Source organism: Wyeomyia smithii, chromosome 2, assembly GCF_029784165.1.
Source record: "Wyeomyia smithii strain HCP4-BCI-WySm-NY-G18 chromosome 2, ASM2978416v1, whole genome shotgun sequence".
Classification (NCBI taxonomy): domain Eukaryota; kingdom Metazoa; phylum Arthropoda; class Insecta; order Diptera; family Culicidae; genus Wyeomyia; species Wyeomyia smithii.
Genome location: NC_073695.1, coordinates 17,437,044 through 17,463,322, shown reverse-complemented (window position 1 = coordinate 17,463,322; position 26,279 = coordinate 17,437,044). Strand labels below are relative to the sequence as shown.

Here is a 26,279-nt window from a genome sequence, read left to right as displayed (position 1 = left end):
GGATGTGTATTCCGTAATGCATTTCATCGATCGTACCAAGAACAACAAACAATTGCATAAAAAGTTCCTATTTTTATTGCAGCATTTATTACCAGTAATAAAAATCAATTATTATAAATCACATAACTTGCAGATAAATAATCTAGCATTTTTTATAACATTTCGAATAATTTTGTGTATGACCCGGCTTGAAATTTCGTTTTGTTATTAGCTTTTCAGGCCCTTCTTTCTTTTTAAAATAAAGAATTCTGTCAATCTGGTAGTTAAAAAATAACTTTTAAATTTGACGTAAAAATTACATACTGATCCCTGGTTTATCAAATGAAAAAAAAAAAACGAGACATAACCACAACGCCGGCTTCTGACAGTATCAAGACCGGTATCGGAAAATATTTTGTGAACATTCAACCCGCCTTCTGACAGTGTGTGTTTAAAACATTGAAATAAAACTTTCTGATGAAGGGCTAATTTTAGTTTAAATTTTGACCAAAACCCCAAACTCGAGAAAAATAATCTTTAACTAGAAAAAAAATAAAAATCGGATATTCCTATTCATGCTTGTAGAATTTTTGTATCAATCTTAACTTCTTACTAAAGCATATGGATCAAACTTTTTCCAGCACACGGTCCAGCCTCTCCTGTATTAGCTGTTTTCGCAAATGTTGTTTGGTTACAAAATCCCATTTTCTCCTGTTGCTTTTTTCTCGATTTGTCTTCTACTACTGCTGGTTGCCAGGTTGTCAATCAATCTTACGCTGCTCCAAAAACGACAGCAACCTCTCTGAAGTCACTCCTCTTGATGAAATTTTCTGGTTCATGGTTTCGAAGGTCACGGGGCAGCACTTTTCGGACCGCAACTTCGCAAATTTCATCCCAAACGACATACTTTTTCAATTACATGGATCTCTTTTCTATTTTGCTGTCTTCCAAGACACTCTATCGATTAAACGAGGCAACAACAAAAATTTAGCAAAGAATTATTTCATAAAAGAACTTAAAGTATATTTCATCACCCATTATTTTTCTACTTGTTACGCTTCATTTGTGTCTAGAACCTGCTCCTTTGTTCCCTGGATATAATATTACTGAACTGCTTCCGTTTATATCATATGAATATAAAATATATGTCTCATCAATTATTGTTTTCCAATGTTCCGTTTATTTCATCGATTTAAAAAAAAAACTTGAGTAAATGAGTGTTAACACATGCTTGGTTATTATATGTGCAAATAAGTTATGTTCACCATAGTGTTAGGTAAATGTCACTCGCATTCCAATACAAAATATGTCCGTCAGTGACCAACCCCTTAACGACATTATTGTCGTTAATCTATAAGATTTTTTTTTTGAGCATTTATTTTCAGAACTCGCTGATTGACGTTTATGAGTAGATTCCCTGCCCCCGCATGGCTTTTTCGCTGCTCATTCATTTCAAACTTAGTAGGAGGAACAATTTAATGCTCAGCGACCCATTTTGGCATACCATTAATTTCTAAAATGATTTTTTACATCATCAGAATGCAAATGTTTCTAATTCATTCATCTCGGGCTTCTGAGGAGGGTTATTAAAAAAAATCAAATAAACCGTTCAATCTTGCGAGTCAAATCACCGTCGAGCTCAACTATAAACTACTGGCGACAAGCGCCAGCCACGGATGCAGCCTGCCGAAACTCATTTTCCCATGAATTAGTACGCCACCGGCACGGTAAAAATAGAAAAGCAGCAGCAGCAGCGGGAGCCGGCCGGCAAAATTGAATTGATTGGAACCCGGTCTTCTGGCTCATACCAGGCGAAGCGTGTTTTACAATCGCAAACACTGTGTACCTACTTATTTATTATAGTGGGATTTTTACCCGTTCGCGTAAGATTCAGTCTGTGTCGGTAAATGACCGTTGGAAACAATACCAAGAATGACTAGCCATAAATTGAGCTTAATTGTTTGTTGTTGTTCCAAGGAGACTATAGTGTGTTAAGTTTGTAACCAAATTCACTGTGGTTAATTTTTTATTATTTGATTTTAATTTTGAGCAAGCAAAAAGTTTTGGCGAATATGCTTCTACACGCAAAAGTTCAAGCTTAGATGTGTCCTCTCAAAACGCACATTAAATGCTCTGGCTTTGCACAACTAATGTGTCAAAAGGATAACGCAACAGTTGCGTAATGAATACATTGACAGAGATCGAAATCAGAAAATGTATCATATATACTGATCATGTTTCGGTAGACTTCGGTTTTGGGCAAAAGATCAGTTTTGGGGCGCTCAAAAACCGCTGGTTACTTGCGCGAGTCGGTGCGTATCAAGAAGCTCGTGCATTCCCAATCACCGTCAGCAACTGAAACAGCCAACAGCGATCCTCGTTGTAACAGAATTTACTGACGCTGGTAACGTTGAACCGAATGCATATAAATAAAACCAGAGTCGTCGTTAAATACAAAATGTTTTAAACAAATCCAATGTCTTTTTAATTGTTATTGATTCGATGATGTTTTTGAATGACCGGATTCATGATAGTGAATCGATCAGTTCATATTTGCATTAACCTAGTCAGTAACAAAATCATCACCGGGTAATACTTCAAAAGTGTTTTGATTTTGAGCTGTCCAATACATTGAATATTCGCTAGAGCTCTAAATGCGTTATTAACAACACATATTCGTTGTACCGGTTCCGAAACAGTACAAAAGATGCTCTAGAAAGACGCAATATTGATGCGGTTAAGCACAGTCCAACTTTTGCGTGCTAAGAGAATGATTTGAAGTATGCAATGTATGCTTTTTAAGTTAACTGAACCATTTTTCTCGGTCTTCAGTTATTTTGTGGATATCGGGCCTCTTTGTTGCATCTTCGTACAAATCGCAAAAGAAAACAAAATTACCTAGTTTAGTATCACCAACACTTCACAAACTGGTTTGTGATGGAGCATTGTCACGGCGGAAAATAATCCCTTTGAAATGACATTCAAACTTAATGAAACTGAATTTATAAAAATTCCACTTCCACTTGGACTAGCTTAAGGAAACAGCAGAACAATTATATACGAAAATAGCATTTTTACCTTACGAACAGTTCTATAACGATCAAAATAATTCAATGCTCAATTAAATGCTCTTCAAAAGACTGGTTTTCATAACAATTTGATTGATGTTAAAAAAAAAACCAAAAAATATTGTCCTGCTAGCTTAAAAAATGTTAGCAAAACAATGGTCAATAACAGCATTCCCAATCAATAAACGCGGCTGTAAAATGGTCTAAATAATTTGATGCTTATTAGATGCTCTTGAAAAAAAACGTAATTTCATTCTTTTACACTACACTTTTCACTTATCACTTGCAAAAACGCATTCCAACGCTGACATAGCGCATTCTTCAGTGCTTGGATGGACTGTAGTTTTATTGATTTTTTCAGATTTTTTAAAAATACAATAATGCAAAAATGCAAAGATTACATTTTTTTTCATATTTTCCTCTGAAAACGATCAAAAACCTTTCGATGTTATTAGATGCCAATTGAATGCTTCCATACGCAGGTAATTTTAATAAATTAAGTGCACTTTCGATAAACTGGAACTTCTTTATCTTAAAAATGTTTAAGCCCCAGAGAGTCAATTTTTTCGACATAACACCAGATCTCGACGTTTTATGCATTTCTAAGACGTTTGGCATCGGGAAAACAATCGATACCGACGATTTCATTTTTGTCATCGATTAAATAAGGGGCCATCCACATACCACGTGGACAGATTTTTAAAGATTTTATTACAGGGTGTCACCGTGAAAGTGATACACCTTATTTATGCCATAAAATTGTAGTAAAGGTTAGGTTGAGCTCAGAGTGTTTCCCTTTTGCTATCTGCTTTACCCAAAACGAAAAAAAATTGACTGTTTACCTTCCAAGCTGTAACACGATACAAAAATTTATTTTGTTGCGTATGTGAGAGCTCCAACATTGGCCGACGCAGAACGAGATTCATCATTCATACACATTCGAAATAAATTCTGGGAAATGATATAACATGAAAGAAAGGCGGAGCCTCTTACATCACGTCGTTGTGGATAGCGTTTCAAACTTGGTTTACCCACCAGTTAGCACAAACAGAACTTCCCTCAGCCGCACAGCAGCAGTATGCAACTCGCAACAGCATGATAAACTGTTGCGTGGCTGAGAGTGCGCTGCATCTTGTGCTTGCATCCGACACGAGAAGAATTTAATGGCCTTCCTTCTAAGTCGCAACACGATACAACGTGTCATTCTGTTGTTTGGCTGAAAGTTCCATCAGTCCGGTTCCACTGGTTGCAAATACATAATAAGGTTCATTTTCTGTACATTCATGTAACAGAGTAGTGTAGTAACATAATCTATTTAAAAAAAAGACAAGTTTTTTATGTTCCAGCCTAACTCTTGAATGCCTGTGCTGGTTACCCCCTGACCTAATTCATGAAGAAGTCGACTTTTCGTGTATTATGGGAATGAACTGATTGAATTTCAAAGACCACAACATGATGTTGACCGCTGTTTTTAAATCCAAGATGGCGACTTTCGGTTTGTGTAACTTGGTGAAAATCGGAAGTGATTCAAAACTTGGAGCAAAATGTCCCCATACCTCCAAAGTGTTGATTGATGCATCCCATGTCTGGAAGATAAATCTATAAATCTATTAACACAGTAGTCAAGAATTGTAAGTATGTATGCTCCAATATAACTTTTGAATGCCTGAAGCGATTTTCATATACGTATTGTACAAAAAATGTGGTCATTGAAATATTGAAAAAAGAAAGGGGTAGCCTCAGAAGAAGTACAGAATCTTTGTTGATAAGGAAGTAAAATTTTTTGTACGTTTTGGGAACGTTCTAAATTAATTCGTTTTCTCGACGCTTCGTGATTCTCGACGCTGCATTCGAACACAATCGAGACTGTTCGAAAACCTTTTAGGAATTGAATTAAGAAATCGATAAATCTTCCATCACCACTCCGTAACAATTAGACCTGTATCTACTAAACTTGTAACGGGTGTTTTCTCACATAAGAAAATGATTATAGAATCGTAAACCGGAGATTGACCCCTGATTAGCAAAATTATCTTCTTATAATCCGGTTCGAAATTAATGATTCAATATTCACATAGAATATCAATTTTTAAGTTCAACCAATCAAACCTCAATAACTTAATGTTATATAATAGGAGGGCGCATTTTTTATACATATTCCACAGCATGCCACCCTACTAGAGTATGACGAAGTCCTATAAACCAGAACTATGGAATTGGGTTTCATCTGAAAACTCAGGAAGTTTTTAGAACAAATGTTGATGTTTGTAGAGGACAAAAGTCCTAACCTAAGTATTTAATTTGTACACTTGTGCGTTTTTTCAATTCATCCCTAATTTTTTTCGTTCACATTCTAACTACAGCAATAAGTGTGTTTATAAAGCAGTTTCTAATTATTGATTAGGTAAGCATACGCCAAGCTTGGAATATTCCATTGTCCAAAAAATGTTGCAGAAAGTTTTCCTTACAAAAAAATTCCTAGTCTGAATATGTCATTCAGGGCATATGGAAAAATTGGGTAATCGATACACGAGTTCGGAAGAAAACCACTTTTTCTCAAATGAAAACTGATTCTAAATTCAAAAAATGAAGACAGAGGGGTAACAGTTTTAACGAATATTGAATTTCACTGAGAATAAAACATCTCCAGAAATCTATCCAACTACAGGTCGAACTCGATTATCTGTAGACTCGATTATCCGGAATTTTATTTTGTTGGTGTCCGTTTTTAATTTTTATTCCGAAATTTTGTCTTCACCATCCCTTCTGGCATATTTGTTACCATTTAAGTCACATCCGGCATGTTTGGAACATGTTCGAAATAAGTGAATATAATCAATGTCCAATTTTTTTTTTGCTTCTCAAGATTCTACCCCTTTTCGCGCTCATTTCAAGATGGCTTGACAAAGTATTTTTTTTAATTCTTTTAACACCAATATTTAGTGGTTAATTTGTGGTTGAGTAAGTTCTGAGAAATTTTCAGAAAACTGAGTCAAGCCATCTCTGAAAATGATTTCGCTTCAAATGGATCGGACAACGATGATATATACATCAATCGAAAGCTCTTAATTTGTGGTTCACGAAAATGTAGTTTTTGTAGGCATAGTTCATATTAAAATAATTAAAAAACTATTATTTAAATTTTTGAACATTGTTTACCTCTTGTTGTCAACACCGACCGTACGCGACGCTTGTAGACCATCAAGGTAATTTTTTCTCAGAAAGCTTTCGTGTAGCGATGAGTATGGTGAAACTAGAGATACTCAGAGGGAGAGATATGCGGTGAGCCAAACGAACCGTCAAAATTGGAGCCAAACGAACAAGAAAGGTAACACCACATTGAGAGGTATTGCAATCAGGTACAAAAAAGAACGTGTTCATTTCTATACGGTTTTTTGTTCTATTGCCAATGAATGAGTGATTTTTACCCGGAGTTCAACAAACCTTGTGTATAGGTAAGTGGTCCCCGTGGTTCTGTGGTCAGCGATGTCGGTCGGCTAGCTCTCCCACACGGTTGTGATATCGGGTTCGATTCCCGATCGAGTCGAGGATCTTTTCGAGCTGGAAATTTTCTCGACTCAGCACTGGGGCACGGTGTATCGTTGTACTTATCCTACACATGCAAAATGTGCCAAAAACAATATCGATAACGAATTCTCTCAACTAATCTAGTTGATCGAGACCGCTATTAGCCCCAAGGCTAAGCGTGCGATATTGTGTGTGTTGTGTATAGGTAGCAAAATAAGTGAAGGTGTATAAAATCTACAAGCGTCGCGTACGGTCGGTGTTGACAACAAGAGGTAAACAATGTTCAAAAATTTAAATAATAGTTTTTTAATTATTTTATTATGAAGTATGCCTACAAAAACTACATTTTCGTGAACCACAAATTAAGAGCTTTCGATTGATGTTTATATCATCGTTGTCCGAATCATTTGATGCGAAATCATTGTCAGAGATGGCTCGACTCAGTTTTCTGAAAATTTCTCAGAAATTACTCAACCACAAATTGGATTTAGAAACCACAAATTAATCACTAAATATTGGTGCTAAAAGAATTAAAAAAAAATACTTTGTCAAGCCATCTTGAAATGAGCCCTTTTCGCCTCAGAAATAATTCTTATTACGCCATCATACAAGTAAAATAAAGAAAAGAAACATTTATTTTATGTTCGTTAATCGCAAAATTTCAGTATGTTTTGTGAGATTCGATTATCCGGAATGTAATTTTTTTTGATGTTCCGGATAATCGAGTCCGACCTGTACCAAGTATACAAATAGAGCGTAGAAACTTGATTACAAATAAAAATGTATAAAGAATCCTATCCATCTATATTTTATTTAGAGAAAGTTCTAAAGCAAGTCATACTATATGAAATCGAAAAACAGTTTTTGTCGCAAAAATAACTAAGTATTCCATACGGATTTCGGAACGTTTCATTCATTTAAAATATTTGGTGTGAGAAATTAATTTTAAATTTAGATTTTCTGTTACAGATTTTGCGATTAGCATTTCAAAATGACAACAAGCCCCGGGGACCGATTTTTGACCAATTTAGTTTTGAAGATTTTTTGAAAAGGCATCAAAAACTGTAATATAAGGTTGTTTAAATAAACTCTGCGAATCAATTTTAATGACAGCAGCGCTGCTTGGATTATTATTAATATTCTTGAGTGCACTGCTTAATGATTGAATTCGTCCGTTTTAAAATATCTGAAATAAATTGAAATAAAAGTAACATCAATGCATTTTCGTTACTGTAATTATCGTTTTAGAACAGCGGTTCTCAACCTGGGGTACGCGTACCCCCGGGGGTACTCGAAAGCCTTCAGGGGGTACGCGAAAGAAAAATCAGTAATGGCGGACAAAGCAATTTTTCTCTATAATACTTCATTTGTTGGTCAATCTAGTCCCTAAAACATGACCGTAGCAATCAAACAAGCTACAGTTTAATTTGGAACCTTCACTAGACTACCACAACATGATCTACCATTACTCTCTCCCATCTGGCATGAACATTCCAAGCCAGGGGGTACAATCGATATGAAAAATATCGCCAAGGGGTACGCGGACAAAAAAAGGTTGAGAACCGTTGTTTTAGAACCGCAAATATCTGTATCGCATATACTTTTGAAAACGTAAGAGAAGAAAATGTAATAGCAAAACAGAAAAATCAATATCCAAGGCAAAACGCGCTCTCATCTATAGACCGTTCCGATAATTATAAATACACTTACGATCAACCGTCATTTCAAATAACGGTTGATCGGCGAGTAACGTTATGTGTGCCAAGGGAAGAATGGGTCTGCAGACCCGTCGGAAGAGAAGCAGCCAAAACGAAATCCAAAACAAGCTGAATCTGTGAAACCGAGAGCTCGGAAGCTTTATGACAAACTTCTGACCAAAAAAATGGGGTGTGTTATCATGGATGACGAAACCTACATAAAATTGGACTATAAGACAATTTATACATCACCGAAGGGAAAGGATGTCCCTGGACCAGTGAAAGCCATTTACACCGAAAAATTCGGCAAGAAAAGGTAATGGTTTGGCAGGCCATTTGTGGATGTGGCAAAATATCTCGTCCATTCATTACGAATGACACAATGAATGGTAAAATTTACGTGAAAGAGTGTTTGCAGAAAAGATTGTTACCCACGGTTAAGCAGCATAACAATCCTCCAATCTTTTGGCCCGATCTTGCTTCCTGCCATTACTGTAAGGATGCACTAGGGTGGTATAAAACAAATAATGTCACATGTGTCCCAAAGGAGATGAATCCTCCAAACTGCCCTGAAATTCGCCCTATTGAAACTTTTTGGGCTTTGACCAAGGCAAAACTGAGGAAATATGTCAAACCAGCGGACAATGTTGAAAAATTTAAAAAAGATTGGCTTAAAGTGGTAAAAATGGTCGGAGAACACACTGTGCAAAAGCTTATGAGTAGTGTTAAGAGAAAAGTTAGAGAACTCGCGTATCCTACGAAAAATAATTCCAACTTGAATTGAAACTGGAAAGAAAACACTTATTATCTATATTTCAGAATAAAATGACCCGAAAAATCCTGTATTTTTTGTTTTTTCTTTTCAAGAAAGAAGATGTATTTATAATTTTCGGAACAGTCTATATTATTAAAAAAAAAATATCTTAGGATAAAATTTGAAATAGGGCATAACTCTTTGTTTTGGGAGAAGACCCGAAATACGAATTTTACCGCGTTGTGGTAACATAACAAAAATCAATATTTTTCTTCCAAACATGTGTAAGCTCCTCCTGATTTCCGTTAGTTTTCAGGCAACGGAAATACACGTACATAATATGTTCAATAAAATAAGTTTCACAAGAATTTCTTGTTGTTGCGTAGTAGTTCAATTAGATTCGTTGAGAAATCGGAAAACGAAGTTCTCTTTAAAACGCCAACTGCGTGCACAATCAAGGTGTATACTCGGGGTCAGGTGTTTAGATTTTCTCAGACCTTTACAGTGCTGCTGCTGACTTCACAGGCGGTCTTTTGTAAGCGTGTATGGTTTTGTGTAAACAGTAAACCAAATTTTTCGCCAACGTTGAAGGTTACAGTTTTTCTGTGCTATGCTATTTCTGAAAGAGACGCGCCCGACTAATCATCGTGGAAATTGCTGGTAGCTCCTACGCCAAGATATTCTAGTCTTATACGAGACAAATTCATACTATGGAAAGAAGTGTCTTGTCATGGTGTTAATAATATTTCGATAATAACTGTTTAACTGTTTAACGGTTGTAGATTTTTACTTAGTGAATTCTAAGGAACATAAATTAAAACGCTTTAGTGGCCCAATTATGGAATAAAATCCAAATCTCACTCGTCGCTCAGAACACCCAACAGGTGTTTAGCGAACCAAATTAAGTTGTACAGTTACTTTTACAAACACCATGAACCATGAAATCTCTCGCTTAGTGATTTATATTCATGTTTACCGAACATAATGCTTGCTCAACAGACAGGCATGATAATATCAATAATAATAATGTGATCGGCTGCATAAATTCCAACTAACCACACAGCCTGAGTTGTCACTTAGCTTCGGGGTGGCACGAGATACCGTCGTCAGTTCAAATCTGAAACCACTAAAATGTGACGTAAATCTCCTTTAACCGCTTAATTCGCTAGTACCCACAGCAACTAACTGCCTGCTGGTTCGTGCTGCACACTAGCGGAGTAAACGTACTTCATGGTTTGTTCCGGTATAGCACCCGGTGCCAAATGCTATGTACATACTCGAGACACGACTGTATCTCTACAATAAATCCTTCCATTATCTTATTAGCTCTGACAATTTTTGTCAAAATAAAATGAAAAATTGTGCGCTCTGCGGTAGGCATCACAGTTTATTCGCAGTCGTACGAACCAGCTTTTTTTTTCTTGTGCTTCGCTCATCTGACGCTAACGAGCAAATCATTGTGGATTTGTACCTGTGTACATAGTAGAACTTGCCAGGTATTACGGCCGACGGTAGTTTGCTCGTTATTGTTATTAATGCATCAGTCAAGCAGCATCCACTCTACCAGCGAGCAATCAACGGGTAATGGTAATAGTCAGTAGTGGTAGTTGTAGTAGTACCCGCGTCAGTGGCAGTACGGTGCAGTACCAGTTAAGCCGCTCGCGGTGCACTTATTGTTATTCGATACACCTTGACTTTATTATCGGACCGACTGATGTCTGATGGGATGGGCTTGGCAGGTCTGCTTCGCCCTCTCGCAAGGTACCTAGTTTCAGGTTTTATCATTTGTTTGCCGAAGCAGGCTGAAGGATTCGAGTCGATGGGTGGCGTTATGTTGGTTGATTTATAGGTATAATCTATAGAAAATTGACATAAGAAAATGTGCAAAATAATTTGATCATTTTTCTAAAGTACAAGTTACCGTGCCAAAATTTCTTCTATAATTATTGTCTGTTTTGTGTACAGGACAATTGCGTGTTTAGCGCTACGATACTACTGACACCAACAGTCGTTCCCGAGCCGAGACTTGAACTAACGACGACTGGCTTGTTAGACCAGCGTCGTATCTCGAGACCGTCTGGGAGAGTTGTTGAAATAATAAATTAATTTTATTTAGGCTCCAAAACATTCCGAAAACTAAGTTTTTTCAATATTGTTTCATTTTTTTATTCATTTGTATACAACCTGTTTCAAAACGGGACTACCTTTTAAAACAAACCATCAAATTGTATGAGTGAATGAGATTGTTAACTCTAAACCAAATTATGAACGAAAGTCCGAAATCATTATACGAATGTTTATTATTAGGCAACGGCAATTCCTTCTATAATCAATAATCCCACATTTCTACCGCCCGATACTACTTTTATCTCACATTTCAAATGCCTATAGATTGTATCCCATGTTACTTTCTGTCTCGATATCATCCTTCCTTCTGCTGCTTTGTTTGGGTTATGAAACCGAATAACAGCCGAAACAAAAGAGGGGTGGGCTCTATTTTGGCGCCAATCAAACCCAAACAAAGGATCGTCCTTAAGGACACGTAGGAAAAGGCTTTCCATTGCGCATGTCCTTTGCTTGCTCCATTTGTTTACCAGTCAGTGGTTTCGAATGGCGCAAACAGTAGCAACTGGAATGCTTCGTTCCAATTACATCCCGCGGATCAACAATGAAGCAGGTCAATCAACACGTATGAGGAAAAAAAACGGAAAACCTTGCGAGAAGGAAATGACCTACCAATCGTCACTGTCATTAGAAGGATCGGATGAACGGCTGGCTGTTTCGTGATGTGTCTGTGTGTGTGCGCGCCCGATCGTTTTCGTTACGGATAAACAAATTGACAGCGGCACTAGACGGGCAGAAATATGTTCATCATTTTGCGGGTTCTAAAATTAGATTCCTTTCGAGTTGGTGGTGCGTCTTTTCGAACACGGTTGTTGCGGTTCTTTGGCATTGATTGTGTGTGTCCCCAGTTTCCCCCTTCGGATGTGTTTTACCTTACGATGACGGAGGGTGATGTCTCGTCCCGAACTGTCTCTCATGGTTGTTGGCTGTCCCTGATGGGTTGTGCTCGGGTTGTCCCTCTGTCCGTTCGTCCGGGCAAGAGGTCGAACGAAGCAGCGAAAGTATATCGGTGCGATGAACGTGTGACGGTTTCACAGAGGCTGAACGGCCATGGACTCTTTCAAGTTTTTCTTTCATCGGTGTATTTCCGTGAAAAATTGATTACTACCATAGAAAAATATATTCCAAAATAAATTTTCTCTGTAAACAGACAAAAAGTCTCGCTTTACTGCAAACAGTGAAAAACGTTAATTACGAGCTCGAAACCAGTCTATGAATATGAATATGGTTTTTGGTGTGTACAGATTTAAAATGTCATTAAAATTGTATTTTTTAACTGTGAATTAATGAATTAGAAAAATATGTGTTGATGAAACCCAACAAGAATTTGATCAAAAGTTGGCATGTAATTCATGTTTATAAAAATCACAAGATAACGTTAAATATGAAGACATACACATAAGCACTGTGGATGACTGTATGTCACAGTCGAAATATATATTTGGGCGGACTGAATTTCAATATTTATTTCCCAAATTAATTGGCAAATGGCTGGACACGTGTAACTTGAGCCCCTAATGTGGCCATTCACCTCTGTCCAGCAACTCCTATCCCAACCTCCACGTGGTGCCGACCGGAATACGGGTAACCTTAGCGGAGATCGGGTAACCAACCCCAGTGGAAACTATGGTCGTATGCTGACTGGGAAGGGGGTCGTACGCGGCTGTATCCCCATAGGGGCGGCGTACAACAGCGTCTGACACGGTGCGGGCGGCTGAATTATGCAATGCTGTATCCCGCCAGCTACACCTAAGATGGCAGCCCCATCAGCAGGATGTAGGTATCGCGACCCTGGTAAGGTAGCATACCGAAACCTTTCATCAACCACGAACAACGAATTTAGAAATACGGAACGGATCAATCGGCAGAGACCTAGGCTAAGAACACGGAAAAAGATTAAGGTAAACGATTGGAAATTGGGTACTTGGAACGTCCGATCTCTCAATGAACCGGCGCGGGCTGGCTTGCTTGCTCGAGAACTACAGCGGCAGGGAGTCGAAATCGCAGCGATTCAGGAGGTTCGGTGGCCAAATTCCGGAGAAAGGGAATTCCGTGCAGTAGACCCTATTGCACGCACTTCTGTCAAGTACCACATCTACTACAGTGGCGACAAAGCAGCGGAACGGGGCGTCGGTTTCGTAGTGCTGGGAAATCAGAAAACAAGAGTCATCCGGTGGAGGCCCGTAGATGACCGTATATGCGTGTTGAGGATTAAGGGCAAATTCTTCAACTACAGTTTAATCAACACCTACGCACCGACAAACGACAAATCCGATGAAGTCAAAGATGAGTTCTATGACAAGCTTGAGCGAATCTATGACGAGTGCCCAAAACACGACGTAAAAGTCGTCATCGGAGACGCAAACGCACAGGTTGGGAGGGAGGAATTCTTCCGTCCGGTCATTGGAAGGCATAGCCTTCACTCGTCAACCAATGAAAACGGCCTGAGGCTGATAAACTTTGCCGCGGCCAGAGGAATGGCCATATGTAGCTCCTATTTTCCACGTTTGAATATTCGGAAACACACCTGGAGGCATCCAAATGGAGAAGCCTGCTCCCAGATTGATCACGTACTGATTGACGGTCGGCACTTTTCGGATGTTACTGATGTTAGGTCTTTTCGGGGACCAAACATTGACTCTGACCATTATCTCGTCGTTTGTAAGATCCGCGCACGGTTGTCGAACGTGCTGAAATCTCGCACAGAGAGGACGATGCGTTTCAACATTCAGCGGTTGAAAGCTGATGGCGTGGCAGCAGAATACGCCAGAGAGCTGGATCAACGGATCGCAGAACAGCAGGAGGAAGGAGTTGAACACATAAATGGGCTGTGGAGCAGTATTCACGGCGCCATCGAAACTACTGCGAGAGAGGTGGTAGGTACGACGCGTGGTAGACAGCCTAACGGCTGGTTCGATGCCGAGTGCCAGAGAGCGACAGATGAGAAGAACCGTTGCGGCTACGCGTCAGAACAGAGAGAGGTACAGGGTGGCAAGAGCTGCCGAAAATAGAACCCACCGTCGGAAGAAGCGCGAGTACGAGGAGCAGGTGCTCGACAGCGCAGAGGACAGCTATGCTGAAAACGACGTGCGGAGTTTCTATAGAACTGTCAACAGAGTCAGAAGCAGGAATTTCCCTGTGCCGGTCATGTGTAATGACAAGGACGACAACCTGCTTACTGATAAACCGACGGTCCCAGCCCGGTGGAAGGAGCATTTTCAGGCGCTATTGAACGGTGAGGAGCCGGATGAGTAGAGCAGGAACAGGATGACGATTATGAGTGACGAACAAGGTGTGGAGCCACCGACACAGGAGGAGGTGAAAAAGGCGATTAGTGAGCTAAAAAACGGCAAGGCCGCTGGGAAGGACGGTATCCCGGCCGAACTTCTAAAAGCGGGAAGCGAGCGGCTGTACTATGCGGTCCACCAGATAATACTAAGAATCTGGGAGGACGAACAAATGCCGAACGACTGGTTGGAAGGCCTCATATGCCCTATCTATAAGAAGGGCCATCGATTGGATTGTGGCAACTATCAAGGGATAACGTTGCTCAACTCCGCATATAAAGTGCTCTCCCGTATCCTGTTCTTCAGATTGAGACCGTTAACGGAATCCTTTGTTGGCGAATACCAAGCTGGTTTTCGACAAGGGCGTTCCACGACGGATCAACTTTTCACCCTGCGACAGATCCTCGATAAGTTCCGGGAGTACAACTTATCGACTCACCATATGTTTGTGGACTTCAGGGCGGCATATGACTCAGTGAAAAGAAATGAGCTGTGGCAGATTATGCTGGAACACGGTTTTCCTGCGAAACTAATAAAGCTGAGTCGTATGACACTGGAGGGATCAAAATCGTGCGTGCGGATAGCTGGCGAGACATCAGCCGCATTCGTGACGTTGGATGGACTGAAGCAGGGGGATGCGCTCTCCAACCTACTGTTTAACATCGCTCTTGAGGGTGCAGTACGAAGAGCAAACGTCGAAAGAAACGGTACGATCATCACGAAATCTCACATGCTTCTTGGTTTTGCGGACGACGTCGATATCATCGGTATCAACCGTAAGGCCGTGGAGGAGGCTTTCGTATCTTTTAAGAGAGAAGCAGCGAGATTGGGACTTGTCATTAACTCTGCCAAAACGAAGTACATGGTAGCTGGCAGAGAGCGTGGGAGTCCCCGTGGTGTTGGTGCTGAGGTGGAGATAGATGGGGAACGATTTGAAGTGGTTGACGAATTCGTTTATCTTGGTACGCTTGTGACATGTGACAACGATATGAGCCGTGAAGTGAAACGACGAGTTGCAGCTGCGAACAGGGCTTTCTACGGACTGCGTAACCAGCTAAGGTCCCGTAGTTTGCAATCTCGCACAAAACTAGCGCTGTATAGGACGCTGATACTTCCGGTGGCCCTTTACGGACATGAAGCATGGACGCTGAAGGAAGCTGATCGACGAGTGCTCGAAGTTTTTGAGCGTAAAGTTCTGCGATCGATACTTGGTGGTAAACTGGAAGACGGAGTGTGGCGCAGATGCATGAATCACGAGTTGTATCAAGTATACAAACATGCTGATATAGTGAAGGTAATACAGCGGGGCAGGCTTCAGTGGGCTGGACATGTAGCCAGGATGCCTGACGAGAGAGCCGCCAAAACTATCTTCAGTAGAGAACCAGGAAGAGGCCGTCGACTCCGTGGTAGGCCTCGCACGCGGTGGATGTGCGCGGTGGAAGAAGATGCACGATATGCTGGTGTACGGGGAGACTGGAAAACGGCTGCCCAAGACAGAAGAAGCTGGACATCTCTAATTCGTTCGGCCCTGGACCGGTGAACGGTCCGTTAGCCAAAAAAGTAAAAAAGTTTCCCAAATTTCTAGTAGAGTCTAACGGAAACCGATAATTATTTCTTTTGATTTTTTAATAAAAAAACGTTATAAATACAATCTAAAAAATATATTCATAAGCAGAGACAAGACGAAAACAGTCATAAAGTCTTATGAAATATTGTAAAAGTCAAAGTCTTATGATAATATTGTAAAAAAAAAATTTAACGAAATTGAGTTAATAATTAATAATCAAGTAATAAAAAATATGGGCAGTTCCATAAAAATGCCCCAATTTCAATATATTTTCCTAATCGCCATTTTTGATTTGGCTGGAGTTTTGGATAGATATTTATATGGGCTCGAGATGTCATTTTGTGCAAATGGTTTATTTTTTTATTTTTTGAATCACGACTAGTTTGTGATTTGTGTGAAGGGATCTTGATTAGGGATGTTACGGATATCTGCATCCGCATCCGCAAATGCGGAATATCCGCATGAAAATTGACATCCGCATTCGCATCCGCATCCCCATAAATCATAAAATTTTGTAGAAAAAAATTGCTTGGTGTATTTACTGCTCGGCTAAATAATTTTTGCACTGGGGAGGGACATGGTCATGTGAAATAAGCAAAATAAAAAACGAGAGATGCTACGAAGCCTGTGTACGGCACGTGGTCTTTTATTTGACTCGGTGCTGTGCTGTGGAAAAAATTGCCTGCAATAAAGAGTACCTACCCTTACTAACACGCAGAGAATCCTGAGTAAGAATCCCCAGGATACCGATTAACACGGTGACGGAATCGTGAAAGGAATCGCAAACACGATCCGGAGGATTCCCACTCACGATTCTTATTCAAGAGCCACATACAGGGCATTTCTGAGGATTCTTTTTTTAGGAATCCTTTTTAAGGACGCTCACGAATCCAATGTGAGGAATCCTAGAGAATCTATGCGAATCGTATGTGTTCGTCCGGGTACCGTTATAAGCAGCAGAAGCATCATACTTGAGAAGAAGAGTGGCCATTGAAGGTATTTTTTTCTTGTTTTATTTTCTTCTATGGTTTAGATGTTCATTTGGTTTGCGGATTTGATTCCATCGTCCAATATTCAGGAAGAAAAAACTGCGATTCCGGAGACAGAATCTCGATCGATTCCCCGTCCAATCCAGGTGTGTACAAGGTGCCACTGGTTGGAAAAGTAACCCTAGAAGATCTCATCTATTGAATAAAGCTATACCCGGAAAAATATTAGGAACCCCGGGTTGTATTTTTCCGGCCCATAGTAGAGGCAATGAATACACTGCAGATTTTCAGGGGTCAAGCCTCAAGCAAGCAAACGAGATTGTGAGCTTTTCACACTGCACAGTGGTCCAGAAAGGCAATTTAGGCGGACATGAGCTTTTCGATGCAATTTTGAGGTTTGAGAGATACAGCTGCTTCTGAGAAATTGTTTATTATAGTTGGGACCTCATTTTGGTATCAACGTAAAATAGGGTGGTCCTAAAATCAGTGAATTAGAAACACTAACTTTTTTATTTAAAAAGATAACTATACGCGTCCTTCGACAAACTTGTAGCAGAAGAAATTATAAGCAACTTTGCTATAAAAAGTTTTTTTGTATCTACACTTTTTTTAGGGTGGTGCCAATAAAATAGTTTTTTCGCTCTAAATTTCAGTTCGAATTGTTCAGCAATGCTGTCTTCGAGAAAGTTTAAGACCTTCAAAAGACGCAACTTTTAATGTAAAAAGGTCGTGAATATCTTTTGTTGGTAAAAAGTTACAAGCATTTCTATTTTCGAAAATCGCCATTTTCAAAAATCGATAACTTCTGTGGTCGCACTTGTAAAAAATATTTTACGATACCATTTTTAAGAGCAAACATTGATTTTTACTATATGCAAAAACTGGATTCATGTTATTTTTTTATTTAGAATAAACTGAATTTTAAACTTTTCTGTTTTCCAGTTAAAATGAATGACAATTTAGGCGGACACGAGCTTTTCGATGCCATTTTGAGGTTTTAGAGACATAGTTGCTTCTGAGAAGTTGTTTGTTATAGTTGAGACCGTATTCTGGTGTCAACGTAAAATAGAATGGTCCCAAAATCAACGAATTAGAAAAAGTAACTTTTATATTTGAAGAGATAATTATACGCGTCCTTTGACAAAGTTGTAGCAGATGAAATTCTAAGCAACTTTGCTGCAAAAAATTGTTTTCTATCTCTAAATTTGAGCGATTTAGAGACATTTTACCAATTTTTTTTAGGTTGGTGCCCAAAAAACAGTTTTTTCGCTCTATTATTTTTCAGTTCAAATTTCTCAGCAATGCTGTCTTCAAGAAAGTTTTAAACCTTCAAAAGACGCAACTTTTTGTTTAAACATGTCGTGATTATCTTTTGTTGGTGAAAAGTTACAAGCATTTCTATTTTCAAAATATATCATTTTAAAACATCGAAAAAAAATTGGCAGCTTGGAGTGCTCACGTGTTGGCTACACGTTAGAACGTGTACATACACGTGAGAACGTGTACTTACACGTGAGAAAAATCAAGAATAGGTAGCGTGCGCCTTTGTTTTTGCACTAAACTTACAAAATTTAGACGTATTTATGGTTCTGGAGTAATTCATCGTTAGTAAGCGACAAACGATAAGATAGCACCACAAACACAAGCATGACAAGCATGAATTCATTATTGAAACATAATGTTATCTGAAATCTCATTGCAAACTATGAATTTTGTTCTTCGGGTAGTTGATCAAATACATAGTTCTGTTAAATAAAAACATTAACGATTCTTCGTTTTCAAACTGAACCGGCTATTTTTTTTCATTTTATTTTTTGGGCTCAAAGTTTCTCTTGTTTAATTTTGTAAAATAACTTTAAAACAGTTAATTTATGAGCCACAACCAAGGGTTTATGTCGAAAATACTAGAAACACTCTGAGCGAAAGCGTTGCCAAAAAATGTTCGCTTATTTACAAACACCAAATAAATAAATTGTTTTTCTGGGCACCACCCTAAAAAAATTGGTGTAATGTCTCTAAATCGCTCAAATTTAGAGATAGAAAAAATTTTTTTCAACAAAGTTGCTTAGAATTTCTTCTGCTACAACTTTGTCAAAGGACGCGTATAATTATCTCTTCAAATATAAAAGTTACTTTTTCTAATTCGTTGATTTTGGGACCACCCTATTTTACGTTGATATCAAAATAAGGTCCCAAAAAGATATTCACGACCTTTTTACATTAAAAGTTGCGTCTTTTGAAGGTCTAAAACTTTCTCGAACACAGCATTGCTGATAAATTCGAACTGAAAAAAAAGGAGCGAAAAAACTATTTTTTTGGCACCACCCTAAAAATGTCTCTAAATCGCTCAAATTTAGATATACAAAAAAACTTTTTATAGCAAAGTTGCTTATAATTTCTTCTGCTACAACCTTGTCGAAGGACGCGTATAATTATTTTTTTAAATTAAAAGTTAGTGTTTCTAATTCGCTGATTTTAGGACCACCCTATTCTACGTTGATATTAAAATAAGGTCCCAACTATAATAAACAACTTCTCAGAAGCAACTATATCTCTAAAACCTCAAAATTGCATCGAAAAGCTCATGTCCGCCTAAATTGTCTTTCTGGACCACTGTGCACTGGATTAACACGTGTACATTCCAGCTCGCACAGTGGAGATCGGTGCACATTGTTCCAAAAGCTGCAAAAACCTGATCGAAATTATTTGGACCCAAAAAATTGATTTTGGAGCCATAGTGTCTTCCGCAAAGTTGATTCATTAATTATTCTCCATTTTATAGAAGCTGTAAGTTTGTGATTAATCCACCTAAAATTGGGAACCGAATTTTACTTTTTCCATTTTTGGATACAGAAATTCACTTTGCTCGGCAAAATTGTAGCAGATTTAATAAGAAGCAACTTTGTAGAAGACACCATACTTCTATCTGCTTATTTAAATGTATTTTTGTGAAGTTTTCTTTACATTGCCACTAATTATTTTTTTTTTATATAACGTTAACTTTCTACAATTCATTCAAATTTTATCTCATATTTCTTTTGTTATTTACGATGTTTATCAAAACGATGCACAAATTTACTAACAGATATCTGCAAATCTGCAAACAAAATCTGCAAATTTCTGAAGACAAAACTATATCTCTATTAAAGCATAAGTAAAACATTATTCAATCCATAGTATATGTCTCTAGCTGTCTCCTGCGTTGTGTCTGTGAAGGCATCTGTAAGTAAAGTAGTGCATTATTTTAACAAACCTTCAATAACTAAAAAATGTAAGAGATACTTTCTAGATGAATATTAGTTTTATTATAGCAAACAACATTGTAAAACATCACAAATTTTTAGAAAAAAAATTATTAAAAAAGAATTTTGAGGCATTCTGAAAAAAACTCCACACTAGTTAAATCAAATTGGAAGATAGAGGTATGGTGTCTTCGACAATGTTGTTTATTATAAAATGTGCTAAAACTTTTCTGGTCCCCGTGGTTCTGTGGTTAGCGATGTCGGTCGGCTAGCTCTCCCACACGGTTGTGATATCGGGTTCGATTCCCGATCAGTTCGAGGATCTTTTCGAACTGGAAATTTTCTTGACTCAGCACTGGAGCACGATGTATCATTGTACTTATCCTACAACATACAAAATGTGCAGAAAACAATATCGATAACGAATTCTCTCAACTAATCTAGTTGATTGAGACCGAATTAGCCCCCAGGCTAGCGTGCGTTATTGTATTGTATTGCTAAAACTTTGCCGAACAAAGTAAATTTTTAGGTGAAAATGTGAGAAAAATAAAGCCCGTTCCTCACTTCTAGGTCACATTAATTTAATTCACAAAATCCAACTTTTATGAAATGGAAAATAATTGATAAAACAACTTTGCTGAATGCACTACGGCTCCAAAATCAATTTTATTTAGTGAAAAAAAAAAACAATGTATGAAAGTGCATTATTCTAGTAAAAATCGTCAATAACCAAAGATGTGTGTTAGATAAAAATAAACTTCCTTCGAAGTTATAAAGTAGGCAATGTATGTGATTTTTTCGTGGATGCTAATAATGAACACGGGCTGAGGATGTGATACAGACTTAAGAGAAATTCCCTCGTCCAGACGGGACAGGAATCTCCGATGTCTCCGGCATGGTGTTTTGGCCAATTAAACTACTGGGAGAGGTAGTTTCCCCTAATACCAATATCGGTCACCCTTCTCTATTGCGCTATGCTCCACACACGGCTCGATTAACCACACACATTGCCTTGTGGAAGTGTAACTGACCGATTGCCTGCTCTCACACTTGTATAGTGACTTACTATATCCTTCGAAGACATTATTTGTTTCGTTATAGCAAACAATATAACATTGAACATTAAAAAACTTTAAAAAGTTCAATTGGGAATTTTTTTTTGGGTAATCTCGAGAAAACTCTACAAAAATCCATTTAAGTAGGTAGGTAGAAGTATGATGTCTTCAACAAATTTGTTTCTTATGAAAAGCACTTGTTGAAGGTTAGAACTGGCCGTTTCAAGAATTCCATCCTTCAACCGGTAAAGATACTGGATTGCAACCGTTTGTATTGCCACAATTATAAACAGCGGGGTCATAGGGACACCCACAACGGTAATAATACGAGATGTAGTAAATGCGGAGAGCAACATGCGAATGACGCCTGCTAACAGCATGCCCCTCCGGGATTGGCCAATCTGAGTACCTGAAATGAGTTTCCAGCACCTTTTGGAACGTCAAATTACCCAACTGTTCCTTTTTTTATCAAAGCTTCAGCTAGAATCTGGACTGCTAAAGTTTTGAGATATTGTGGGCTGGATTTTTGAAAATTTCAACATAAGTGATCCTCTCAAAAGTCATCTGCTGGTACTGTTGCCTACAAATAAAACGTTACGAAGCAGTTGGCTGCTAAATGACCCATCCTTGCGGTGAATGTATTCTTCGATGGGTAATCATCCGAAATTGTTGAAGTATCATCCTCAAAATTTACTCACTCAAAATTTTTATTAATAAATACAAATGGGATGTTTTTTATTTATTCCCCTTGATCGAGATACCCTTTACGGAGGGGAACTTCTAGGGATTAAGAAGTGCTATTCTTTATATCGTATTAACCTCCCCTCGATTCAAGCAATCGGAGTTGTCGCTTGTCAAATGACAATACAAGATAAAGATGTTCTCTCAATATATATTTCTCCCGAAGCACAAGTAGGGTACCGGCTGTTCTTTGATATAATAGAACTCCCCGGTTAATTTTGGGAGAATTTAGTTACGCAGCTGATCCAGGAGGGATGCAATAAACATGACAAATGAATGATATTTTCTGCATGATTCTGCTATTCTGGTCATCAGATGAGTAATATACAATTTTATATAACATGTTGAAAATATAAACATTTCGATCTTCAGGAAACAATTCTGATGGGCAATGTTTGACTCGTACAGACCTTGCAAACTTTAAAGAATCCCATCTCTTTTGCTTCAGCGTACCTCTGCGAGAGCCGACGTGTGGCACGATATATATTTTTCAGAACAAAATCAAAGAAAAATTCTACACTAGTGTTAATAATCCCTGAAACTCGTTCGTATGTTCGCGGAGCTCTTTAGGCAAAGTTGGAATCTCCATGCAAAATTTTAGCTCAATCGCACTTTGCCAAATGGATTCCTAAAACTGTCAAATCTCAAATTTCGCATGGGAATATTTTTCGAAAAGACAAAATTCTTTAGCCCAACTTTGTCTTCACGATCGTTGTAGAAAATGCTACAAAATCATATAGGCGATACTTAAAGAGTTATCAGTGCTTCATGAGTAAATATGATCAATCAATACAAACTATCGGCAGCAATATATACCTAGATCAATACTACCGTTCTATGATCAGTCTAGAACGATCGCAACCTTTCGCAGTATTGAAGCATAACTCATTCGAAACACTGCAGAGATTTCCCACCGCAACGCTTCCCCAGCGCTGTGGACAACTGTCAGGTTAAATCGCATTACAAACGCTTGCGTAGATAACGTACGGCTAGTGGGAGCACCCTAGCTGCAAGTGCAATATGACTCACGATTAGCAGCCAATTGAGCCTGCGTCACGCCTTCTTACAGCGTCGCGCACTGGCAGTAGGGCCTATACCTACTTCTATAGTCGTAAGCCTCAGGGTAAACCATCATCAGCTCAGCGGCACAACGAACAAACCGCATCTCGTACTACACCATCCTATACCATGTAACCTCTAATGACAGCGCAGATGTTGAGCGGGAGCAAGAAGCAACTCAATATGAAATTTGCTGCGGAAATAAAAGTCTCGAGTGCTACAACTTTTGCGCGGATTAGTGTGCGAAAAACGTTTCCAAACGCCTCGTCGTAGGTATGCGTATTAATAATGCACCTTCATGTTTGCGCTTATTGTTTATTCTATGTAGTTGACAGAGGACCAGTGCAAACGCATTCGCATGATGATAATGATGGTGGTTCTGAAACTATCCTGCGTGCATTCAAAACATGCCTTCAATTTGTAGCGTTGAATGCACAATTGGCTACTGTCGTAGGTCAGTTCTCGGTACTGCCATTCGTCACTGTTCGGTTATTTACTTATCATCAGTAGCCATTACCATACTCACATTAATCACAGTTTGCTAAAAATATTCTCCAACACTCGACACGTTATCTGGTAGTTTACTTAAAGATGTACCTATTCTTGTTTTATTCTGTCTAGCCCACTGTGAAATCTATTTTAAGATATATCACTTAATTTACCAGCTTAAGTTCAACAGGCTCTGTCTCACAGCGGGTACTCATGTTTGCAGGCGATGCAGTTATGTTCAGTGGGTGATGCCGGCATTGAAACAGAGTACATGTACGGAAATATGGCTACAAAATGTTACAAAGTTGCACCGCGACGTTCGGGTAGATTACTCAGTCAGACGATAACCTGAAGATGGTAGACATTTTGCTGAGGGGTCAGAGGTAGCCATTGTTTATAGTAAAGTTAGTATAGACAGTTCGTAGACGGTCGTCTTTGTTGGACTTGCAGAACTGCCAGAGGCATGATTAATTTTCGATGCGCGCTCGACTGATCAGAGATTTTATTTGTCTTCTGCAAAAGAATATCCCTGATAGATTTGTAACTTAAAACAGTCTCGCATCCAGGAAAAAATAAGCATTCAATACTAATATTTCTGTTTTCCGTCGTATGTTTCGTTTAATAGCTAATTCCGAGTTAGTTTCCCGCTACTATACAGCACCGTACCGTATATCGTGCCACCAAACAACATAATTATTGTTTTGCCCATGCCCAACTTACCTGATGCATGGTGACGCGAGGGCAGCGAAGCAATCGAGCTTCTCTTTCAAAATATAGTGTGTTCCATTCATTACGCCGTTCAGGTCCCGCCCCGCTTCGCGGAATCCCCTTCGCGAATGTAACTGCCATTGGCATCACCTTCGTCGCTACCGTCGCTATCGCCACCCAAAAATTACGCTCGAGTGATCGCGGCGGCGGTGTTTTTGCCTGGGTTTCCGCACATCGGTCACAACCACTCTGGTGGTGGTCAGCAAGGTACCAGCAGAGATTTACCTTACGGAAAGGTTCGACAGCGGGGTGTGGTAACTTCTTTGAACAGATCATTTGCCTCGAAGGCAGGTACCTGTGCTGCTGCTGCTGTTGCTTGTGCTGATGCTGTTCGGTCTTATTAATTTAAATTTTGCACCATTATGTGGCGCTCCCCTTTGGTCGGAGAGTGCGAAACGGACGAATCGAGAGACACCTTGTATGTAAGACGGATGGCGTTGCAAATCTAGGTACTCGGCGGACACGGCGAAGCCAACAGGTCCCGCACCGAAGGGAAACCGTTAACAACGTTCATTGATTGGTTGATTAATTATTTTTAGGCTTTATGAGCCGCTCTTTAGGGGCAATTTTGCGCGGGTAATTTATTTTGATGAAACCGGGAACTTGCACAGATGCACTTGATTGATAGGAAATGGAATGCGACTAATGATACGGCGGCCCTACCGAGCGCGCGGTACTCGTGCTAAGGTGTGAGAATGGTTGGATCATGCAAGTTGCTGGAGAAAAATCGTGTAAAACGGCCCACGGCTCGGTTGATAATAACATTATTTCCACTACTGAACATTGCCATGCCAGATAGCGAATCGGTTGGACACGAGTGCCCCTGTTTTAAAAATTATTCAACTACAATGTATAGAAAGAGTGCAAACTTAGATGTATTCCTTTGCAAAAATGGAATTTTGGGAAAAAAATCGAAGAATCAAAACTATGTTCAAAACCCGTTTAGGAGCTATCGAAGATTCTTAAGAAACCTGCGAAGCCTGTTATAATACCTAAACATGTCGATCATAATGTATAAAAATCTCGAAGATCAACAGTTTGAGTGTTTTCAAAATTCGAATTTAAATTTCGTGAATTCAGCTGAAGATGAAGTCACTTGTTAATAAAATCATGTTTTCTCGCAATTTTTGCCTGAAGGAATAGTTTAAACTAACTTAATTGAGGTAAGATTAATCATTGCACATTTCAAAACTATGGAAGCTGAATAATACCTGCGAGCACAATGCGCAATTTCAAAATTTGCATACAATTTTCAAAAACTGTTTTACTTTGAACTTGGTACTTGGAACTTATTTACGATGAAAACACTTATTTGGAAAGAGTGCATAAAATATTCTAATGAAGTGCATTACAAATATGAAATATCCTTCCAATTAGAGAAACAATTTGATAAAAAGGCAAACTTTTAATTTACAAAAAAAAAATTGAAATAGCAATCCGTTATGCTGTATCGATCTGGTCAAGCTTTGGTTCCATAAGAAAGATAACGCTTCAAAGAATTTAGGAAAAAAACTGAAAATGATTTAGAAGCCTCTCCCTTGGTTTGGTTTACTTGAAATACATAGACTGATTGTATAGGAGTCGTCCACTTTTTACGTGGACAGAAAAATCGTCATTTTAGATCCCCCCGCCCCCCCTCGTGGACAACCATGAACATTGACTTTTTGCCACGTGGATAATTTTTTATAAAGAAAAATAAAAAAACGTTCGTTTCTGTGGTTTATTTGGTGATTAATCATAAAAAATGTCAGGGAAAGTATTAAAAATAATTCCAGATTTAGTTTAAAATGACCTACATCATAAAAGCCATGAATAAAAAGAATCCCTTCATAATTCTGCCTAAAAGAGCTGCGGAACGCACCAAAAGAAAGGGAAAAGATTTTGCTGTAAATGATTCCAAAGTTGGAAGAGTCTAAAAACAAAAGTAATTTC

The 26,279-nt window shown here is 38.8% G+C and overlaps 1 protein-coding gene across 16 annotated transcripts in view; it reads left to right on the top strand.

Moving 5' to 3' along the window:
* The window catches only part of LOC129726060 (protein phosphatase 1 regulatory subunit 12A-like), a 125,063-nt gene that overhangs the window by 2,912 nt on the left and 95,872 nt on the right, over positions 1–26,279 (top strand). The window lies entirely within an intron of this gene.